The sequence below is a fragment of the Leptonychotes weddellii genome, unplaced genomic scaffold (genome assembly GCF_054177405.1).
Source record: "Leptonychotes weddellii isolate Sample4059 unplaced genomic scaffold, ASM5417740v2 HiC_scaffold_1029, whole genome shotgun sequence".
In the NCBI taxonomy this organism is placed as follows: Eukaryota; Metazoa; Chordata; class Mammalia; order Carnivora; family Phocidae; genus Leptonychotes; species Leptonychotes weddellii.
The window spans coordinates 5,700-14,689 of NW_027679500.1; the positions used below are offsets into that span (position 1 = coordinate 5,700).

General features: G+C 36.3%; 1 pseudogene; it reads right to left on the reverse strand.

Moving 5' to 3' along the window:
* Nucleotides 1–2,171: 2,171 nt before the first annotated feature.
* Nucleotides 2,172–2,694, reverse strand: LOC145718040 (mu-type opioid receptor pseudogene; annotated as a pseudogene).
* Between the last annotated feature and the right edge of the window lie 6,296 nt (nt 2,695–8,990).

Consider the following 8,990-nt stretch of genomic DNA (forward strand, 5'->3'; position numbering starts at 1 on the left):
TAAAGCATAATATCATGTTCTCACTAAGATGCAATGTCACTATCCTTCTCCAAGTCATCAAGAGGTCAGAAGTAATGCCTTTAAAACAAACTCAATCAACCAGCAATCTCTTAAACACTGAAATAGGACCAATCTTCTTATTTCACAGCCAGTTGCTGCTTTATTGGCTCTCTCTTTATAGAAAAGCATAAGCTAGAGGGGAGAAAAATAAGGAAGGACAATACCAAGAGAAGCAATAAAAGGGAATAAAGGATTATGTTTCAGACAGCAGGATTTCCAGACACTTTGGTATTGTAGAGGTAAAGGTAGAATCCTTTATTCTCCAGGATTCCAGACATAAATTTGGGGTACTTTATTATTTCCACATTATTACAGCTAATTGAATCTACTCTGTCAATATTTTAGTTGAATTAAATCATGATTTGCTACTCTAATAAGAAAAATGTATTGGCTAAAATAGATATTATATTGAACTAATACAGTATTATTGAACTAAAGAACTATCTCTCCTTGAATAAATCACTGATATTTTCTGTGCCTCAGTTTACTCATCTGGCATAGGTAAACTCTAGGTTCCCTTCTAGCCCTATCAGCTTTGATTCTATGAATTTTCTTAGGATGAATGAGAAACATATTTTCTCTTCATAAGGCAGAACTTTAATAATGATTTTTATTATAACTGTAAGTGAGACTCGGCTTTTATCTTTGATATGAGTCTTTGTATTAGATTATACACGGTAAATGTTTTCAAAAATAAATTCTTCCATTGATTTCCTTCCTGTACTTTCCCTTCTGTTGTTAGCCTTCTTCTCAATAGATGGTGCTCTTTTCTCAGAGACACTACTTATCTTATTCCTCATCAAAAGATTAGAGAAATTAGTAACAATCATTAATTAAGGAGATCAGACATACAAGAAATAATCAATTACAAGCAACTCGCAGAACTTGATCATGAAAGCATAATAGGAAAAATGATTGTTAAATGATTAAGGAACTCCATTAAAACCTGCAGTACTTGCTGAATAGATGAAGTAAATATTATAACTAAGTATGAAAATGCCATGTTCACTACGTACATAAACCCTGAGTAGGAAGAAAATCCCAAATTAGAAACTATTTTAAAGTGTTAAAATATTTATCTACTTTAGCAAAAATGAATATACAGTATCCCATTATTAGCATGTAGGATTTGAATATGCACACCAACACTAACATAGTTAATATTGAAAGCTTGCACATTCTTTGCCAAATAAACCTGGAACATCTAGGTAAACAGAAAATGGGCCACAAACTCTTTTGAAATAATATCACTGATAAAGGCAGTTTTTCCTCCCAGAACAACCACTGTAACTTCCTATATAATGGTTTATACTCCAGAATTATGCTGCTTTTGGTCACTTCTAATTGGCTTCCACTTTCAGAGGATTTCAAAAACAGTCATGCCCTGTATTTCTCCTAAACCACATCATCTATTCCCAATTCAGTTTGTGACTCTCCTAGCAGATCTGGCAGCTGCCAACTGCAAAATGGTCCAAGCAACACAACTGTCACATTTGTTACTACAAAGCAACACTATTTACTGTAGAGAGACCCCAGAAAAACTTTCTCACTGAGTGTGGCCTCAGGATGGAAGAACGGTGGGGTAAGGACAAGTGTGACAAGCAAATGGGGGGGGGGTGGCATGGTACAGTAAAGTACATGGAAACCAGCAGGGGTAGGAAAGTTGCCAAGGTTCATGTCTGAAAAGAACTGAGAAGGGGATTGACCCCCTCATCAGGAAATCTAACTAAAATTCCTCTTCCTTATTCACAAATTACTGTTTCCACAGCTCCTGTGAAAGGGACTGTGGGATTCTGTGCCCAAGAGCCCTCTTGGCTCAGTGTAAGTGAACTCTAAGAGCATTTTTTTTTCCTCCCAGAGCTTTACATCTTCTACCAATGCAACTTCTCTGTTTCTGAAATTTTTGATTCTTTTTTTAACAGCGGAGGGAAAAAGAGAAAAGTGGATTTTTGCACTCACAATAACCACTCTATCACCGTCGCCCCCTTATTCTCCCTTGTTTACTTCCCTTCTCTCATCCTCCCGCCAAACACTTCCTGGGGGGTCAGTTGTCCCTTTATGCCCCTATTAGCTGCTGAAGTTTCTGGTGGGAGCCCTGGCGCCTTCCTTACCTGACAATCACATACATGACCAGGAAGTTTCCGAAGAGACCCACCACGCACACGATGGAGTAGAGGGCCATGATGGTGATGGCCGTGATCATGGAAGGACTGCCGGTCGGAGGGCACGAGCTGTCGCTCCCGCCCAGCTCGGTGCGGTTCGGACCGCATGGGTCGGACAGGTTGCCATCTAGGTGGGAGAAGTTGACCCAGGAACCGGGGCTAGGTGCTGGGGAGCAACTTGAAGAGTGCGTATAGGGATCAGTGCAATTGCTGGCGTTGGTGGGGACGGTGCTGCTGTCCATGGTGCTGACGGCTGGCTGGGACCTCGCTATGAGGTAAACCCGAGCACCCAGACTTTTTCAGGTTCCACGCGTCTCAGCCGCTTCTTCTCGCTGCTGCCACAGTTCCTGCTATTTCTTACACAGACTAACCCTGGTGCAGCCAGAGAGGAGCTTTAGGTAGAAGGGGAGAGCTGGGCATCTGACATTACCCACTGCTTGTAGCCCCCTTCCGCCTTAGTAGTAGAGACACATCCTCAAACCCACACTGCTGTGGGAAGGGGAGGGAGGGCTGTGCGGGATCCGGAGGCTGGAGGGGAGGGAGGAGAGAGAAGGGGTGGATTTTGCGCAAAGCGATCCAACGAGTTGGTCTGTCTCCCCATTCGGCACTCGTCTGTGCAAACACATCTAAGGAGGGGCAGATTGGGGAAAGGAGTTGGAGGGAAGGGGCGGGGGAGACAGAGTTAGTTCTCGGCAGCAGTAAAGCATAAGAAAGGGGGCTGACATCAATCTATTTTCCCAGCGCCGTTTTCTCTGTATAATATGAAAGGAAAGACATTGGCCTGGTGCAACCCGGACAATCCTTACACCCCAACGTTCTTCCAGCCCTCAAGTCTGCTGAAATCATTCAGGACAGGGTACACAAACTCCTTTTCTTTAGTCCGCCTTGCCTGCACGTCCACACAAAAGTAACCGTGTTTTTTACATCGCTAAATGAGAATTTTCAACCCTTTAAACCTGTCTGAAACAAAAGTGGTCCTTTCTCTGAAAAAGAAGTGAGAAACAAACTTTTGTGTAGGAAACCTATTCATTTCACTCCATATTCCCCTAATTTGTCTTAAAGTAGAAGTTCTAGTTACATCTGATTTCTATCTTGGTGGGGAGGAGGCATAAGAACTGGTTTACAGAAATCAGGTGGTTGTGGCATCCAGGACAGCCAACGAAGGATAATGGTGACCCTCCACATCTAAATCTCAAAGATCAGTTTAGAATTATTTATTATCCCTTTTATTGCCGGACTTCCTACATGGACATGTGCTTCTCAGTAGAAGGTGGTCAAAATCAAACATTTGCATTATTGCAGTCTATTTTCTAGTGTAGAGATTCCAGGAGGAATTTCATAAACATCTGGACCTGGAGTGGCCCACACAAGGTTGAGAAATATTGATACATTTTAAAATTTAATACATAATTTCTAAGACCCCAAATACTTCTATTTTAGAAATAAATTTGTAAATCAACCAGGGATAAGATGTTTCTGTTGTTGTTGTTTGTTTGTTTTCTCGGTAAGTTAACACTAATTCTGAAGTAAATCTCATAACTGTAAGTGTATTTGTGTATGTATATATCTTTTAACAATATGCATTGGTATTAGATATCCCCAATTGGTTGTAGAAAGCAATACTCTTGGGGAATAGGGAGAGGAGTAGCTTAGGGAGCTTGGAAAGAACACTTAATTCCAATATGATTTTTACCATTTTCTTGAAAACAGATTACTCATAGGTAAACTCCATTAATCATAGGTTACTTTGCCAATTTTGAGTATTATTTTTATCCTTTTACACTAAAGGGTATAATTTTAGCAATAAAAGTTCATAGAGATCTCCTAAGGACTAGTAAAAATACCTTGCCATGAACTAATATATCAATTCACACACATTGAGCTGAAATCTGTCTGGCATTATTTAGTCTCTTGAGGACAAATAGAACCAGTTTAAGCTTACTTTGTGTGAAAGACAAATAAGCACAATGTAATAAGCCCTGGTCTTGGGCTCAAATCATTTTGTGAATTTTGGATTTATAACTTTTTAGCTGTGTGAGTTTGAATATGTTACTTTATCTCACTGAGTGACAGTTTTCTTATCAGCAAAAAAATGTTAATAATACCTCATGGTTGTGTTAGCAGGATTAAATGAGGTATACAATAGTAGTTATTTAATAAATGATAGCTTATTATTCCTCCATTACATATATTTGAAAATAACTAAGTAGTCTCTTCTACAAGTTAAATATTAGTTTCTTTTGGCTGTTTCTTATAAAATGTAGTTTTGGTATTTTTCAGTAGACTTCCCTTTTTCCTATTCACATTATAGTTTTACGTTTGTTCTTGTTCTTGTTCTTTTCTTTTTTTTCTTTCTTTCTTTTTTTTTATGTCTGTTCTTAAGGTACAGCTCCAAAACTAAAAACAATACCCTAAATTGGCGTGACCAATAAAAATTGAGCAAGATTATAACTTCTCTTTCTACCAACATAGGTATTGGAAAGTCCCATTAACATTTTTTTTTTTTGAAGTCACATTGCTTTCTTGACACTCCTGAGGTTTAGTATTGACAACATTCTCTAAACATGATCCAAATGGGTTCAATAGATATTTATTAAAGATCTACTTTGGGTCAGGTGCTGGAGTTTTAAAATAGATACAATTGTTTTTGAACACAGGAGCTGACTTCTCATACTTTGTAAGTTATGGTTTTCTTCTCCTATAAATTTATAGTTGTCTAGAGAGATCTGAGTACAAGTAGATTTTTAATTTTTAAATTACATCTCGTTAGATCTAGTTCATGATTCATATCTAACAAAATCTTTTGGAATTGTGATTCTGTCATCTTTTGTATGCCTGCTTCTGACTTTATATATTTTATTTACCCTCCCAGCTTTATATACTGTACAATATGATTCCTGAGGGCAGGCCTGCTCACTACATAGTGTTTAATAGTGGACTCCTTCCTTCTCTATGTATTAAATATATAGTATATGTACATATATAATATGTTAATTTAATTGAGATATAATTAGCATATATTTCATAAATGCTACTGACTGAATGTTTGTGTCCCTCCAAAATTCATATGTTAAAATCCTAACACCCAATGTGGTGGTATTAGGAGATAGGGTCTTTGAGAAGCAATTAGGTTATGAGGGTTGAGGCTTCAAGAATGGGACTATTACCTTTATAAAAGAAACTCCAGAAAATTCTCTAGCTCTCTTTTCACCATTTGAGGGTACAATGAGAAAAGAGCAGTTTGGCAGTCGTCACCATGGAAGAAGACCCTTATCAGAACCTGACCATGCTGGCACCCCGATCTTGGAATTCCAGCTTTCAGAACTGAGAAATAAGTTTCTCTTGTTTATAAACAACTCAGTTTATGTTATTTCTGTTATAGCAGCCCAAACTCAGTAAGACAATAATATCATCTAAAATAATCTGGGTGATTTTTAAATGGTACAGCTTGAAAAAAAAACCTCTTTTATGAATATAATAATAATATTTGTCCTTTCAAATTCAGTATATTCTATTAACTAGCCAGGACTTAAATGAACAGACATATGGACTGGCCATGGGACTTTTCTCTTAGAATTACTGTCACAGAGTACAAATTCCCATTGTCCTTCTCTAGAAACATCATTTTTTTCATTCTATTTTATAAATATACAATTATTCTATCAAGTAGGTATTTGAACTCTGGGCTTCAACTACATATTTTTAACTGATATTTGATGTTTTCCTTTTCTATTATTTTTTCTCAAGTTTCATTAAGGAAATTATTATTTCTATTTTGAATGCAGGGTTTTCTGGACATCAATGCAAGTCTTTCCTTAAATTATATTAACATCTATATCTCAGTATCTCCTATCTATTCAAAATAAAATTTGAGAAAATGCAGGACAAACTCAATTTCTCTTTCAAATATTGTAGGACAGCCTTGAGAAACCCAGGGAAAAGCTGTTATACAAATAAAAAATTGATACCACACTTAATATATAGTATTAAAGGACCTCAAGTTCCAGTTTCTTCTCTATACCCATTTTGCCTGTCCCCCTACCTCCCTCTGGCAACCAGCAGTTTGTTCTCTGTCTCTGCATCTGTTTCTGTTTTCTTTTGTTTGTTCATTTGTTCTGTTTCTCAAAATTCCACATATAAGTGAAATCATGCAGTATTTTCCTTTCTCCAGCTTATTTCACGTAGCATAAAACTCTCGAAGTCCACCCATTTTGTCACTAATGACAAGGTTTCATTCTTTTTTATGGCTGAATAATGTTCCTTTGTATTTGAAAGTATTTATCCTTCACCTTTTGGATTTTTATATCTTGTTGTATGTGGCTTGAAGATTAGCAAGATGAATTACAGGAAATATTACAGTATACTTAATAGCAAAAAACTGACCTCAAAGGGCCTGATTCCTTTAAGGACCTGAAGATGGTATCTATGAGTCCAACTCAGTTAACTCTCTTGAGTAATTCATAAACACAGCTAGTTTAAGTGATTCATAGGCCTAAATATCTTTCTTAAAATATGGATCCTCATTTCTATTTGAGTCTTTCTCTTCAATTTCCAGTTATAGAGGACTGCCATTACTCTATTATAGTCTTGTATCACTTTATATTTAGACAAAAAGTTGTCAGATTTTTTGGTCTTAAGACTACATATTTAAAAATTATTGATGATTCATAGAAACTTTGGTTTATGTAGGTTATTCTTTATCACAATTTATAACATTAAAAATGAAAACAAAAAGTTTAAAAGCATTTATCAATTCATTTAAAATAACAAAAGTAAACTTATTATATGTAAACATTTTTTTAGTGAAAAAAACATTGTATTTTCCAAAGTAAGAAAATATTTAGTGAGAAGAGTGGCATTGTTTTACGTTATGGGTTTATTTTTAATGTCTGTTTGAGAAGAAGATATTTGGATTCTCATATCTGCTTCTTCATTCAGTCAGTTGCAATATGTTGTTTGGTTGAAAGATATGAAGAAAATATAGCCTTACACAAATACGTGGTTAGAAAGGGGAAGAGTATTTCGGTGGCCTTTGCAGATAATTGTGATGTTTTTCTTTGATACTAAACCCAAACTTAACAAGTGCTAGTTACTTAAAGGTTAGTTGCATTGTGGAAATTGAGGTAGTGATTTTTTTTCATGAGTTCTGTTACATTAAAATCCATTGGTTTATCTTCCATTTTTAATGAATCTGCTACTCATGCATGATTTTGTAAATCATGGATTGATCATTTGGAAAATGTTGGTTTACTGGATTATGTCAATTTTCCAAATGCTGAAACAGTCCACTATATAATATAAATAAAAATCACATTTGTTAATGTCACCACTGGTATTATAGGAAATTTCCTCAGATACTGGGATGTTTCAAGCTGCAATGGAAGACAAATTTTTCTGTTTTTCCAATTTTTCTTGAAAGACTGGATTTTATCATTGGTAAGAAATATCTTCAGTTTTCCTTAAAGTGACAGGCTCATTTCCTTCATTTTTAGGAAAATATTTGCCAAACATACAATTCTGAATACACGTAGTTTATCTTTCAGTCATATTTTAAGTATAATAGTAGTCCATGGAAAAGTTCAGTTCACCCCCACATCACAGAAATGCTTTTCCTGGAGACAACCATCCTACTCAGAAGTGCTTTATGTGTACTTTCCATTTTATTATTCAAAATATCAAAAAGACATATATTCAGTGGTCAAGATTTATTTTTTATTTTTATTTTTAAAAGAGTCTATTTATTTATTTGAGAGAGAACGAGCAGGGAGCCGGAAGTGGGGCTCCACCCCAGGACCCTGGGATCATGACCTGAGCCGAAGGTAGATGCTTAACCCACGGAGCCACCCAGGTGCCCTAAAGGGTCAAGATTTAATAAAGTTAACTATTTTTACTGATCCTTTAATGATGTTTTAAAAGTGAAAATTTTTTCTTCTTTTCTGTGAAAGTGTGTTTGTGAAAAATACAGTGACAAGGTCCTAGGAGTTTCAACCCATCATTTCTTTTGTACTATTAATGCAAATTTCAACACTGTGAAAAAGCTATGTAACTTTCTTTTTTTTTTAATTATAAAAACAGTTTGACCTCATGGCTCCCTTGAAAGAGTCTTAGAGACCCCAGGAATACCTAGACCACACTTTCAGAACCACTGGTTTAGACTTTTTTTTTTTAATGTTTTATTTATTTATTTTTTATTTTATTATGTTATGTTAATCACCATACATTACATCATTAGTTTTTGATGTAGTGTTCCATGATTCATTGCTTGTGTATAACACCCAGTGCTCCATTCAGTACGTGCCCTCTTTAATACCCATCACGAGGCTAACCCATTGCCCCCACCTAGTTCCCCTCTAGAACCCTCAGTTTGTTTCTCAGATCCATAGTCTCTCATGGTTCGTCTCCCTCACCGATTTCCCCCCATTCATTTCTCCCTTCCTACTATCTTCTTTCTTTTTTTTAACATATAATGTATTATTTGTTTCAGAGGTACAGGTCTGTGATTCAACAGTCTTACACAATTCACAGCACTCACCATAGCACATACCCTCCCCAATGTCTACCACCCAGCTACCCCATCCCTCCCACCCCCCACCACTCCAGCAACCCTCAGTTTGTTTCCTGAGATTAAGAATTCCTCATAATAGTGAGATCATATGATACATGTCTTCCTCTGATTGAATTATTTCACTCAGCATAATACCCTCCAGCTCCATCCGCGAAATTGCAAATGGCAAGATTTCATTCCTTTTGATGGCTGCATAAAATTCT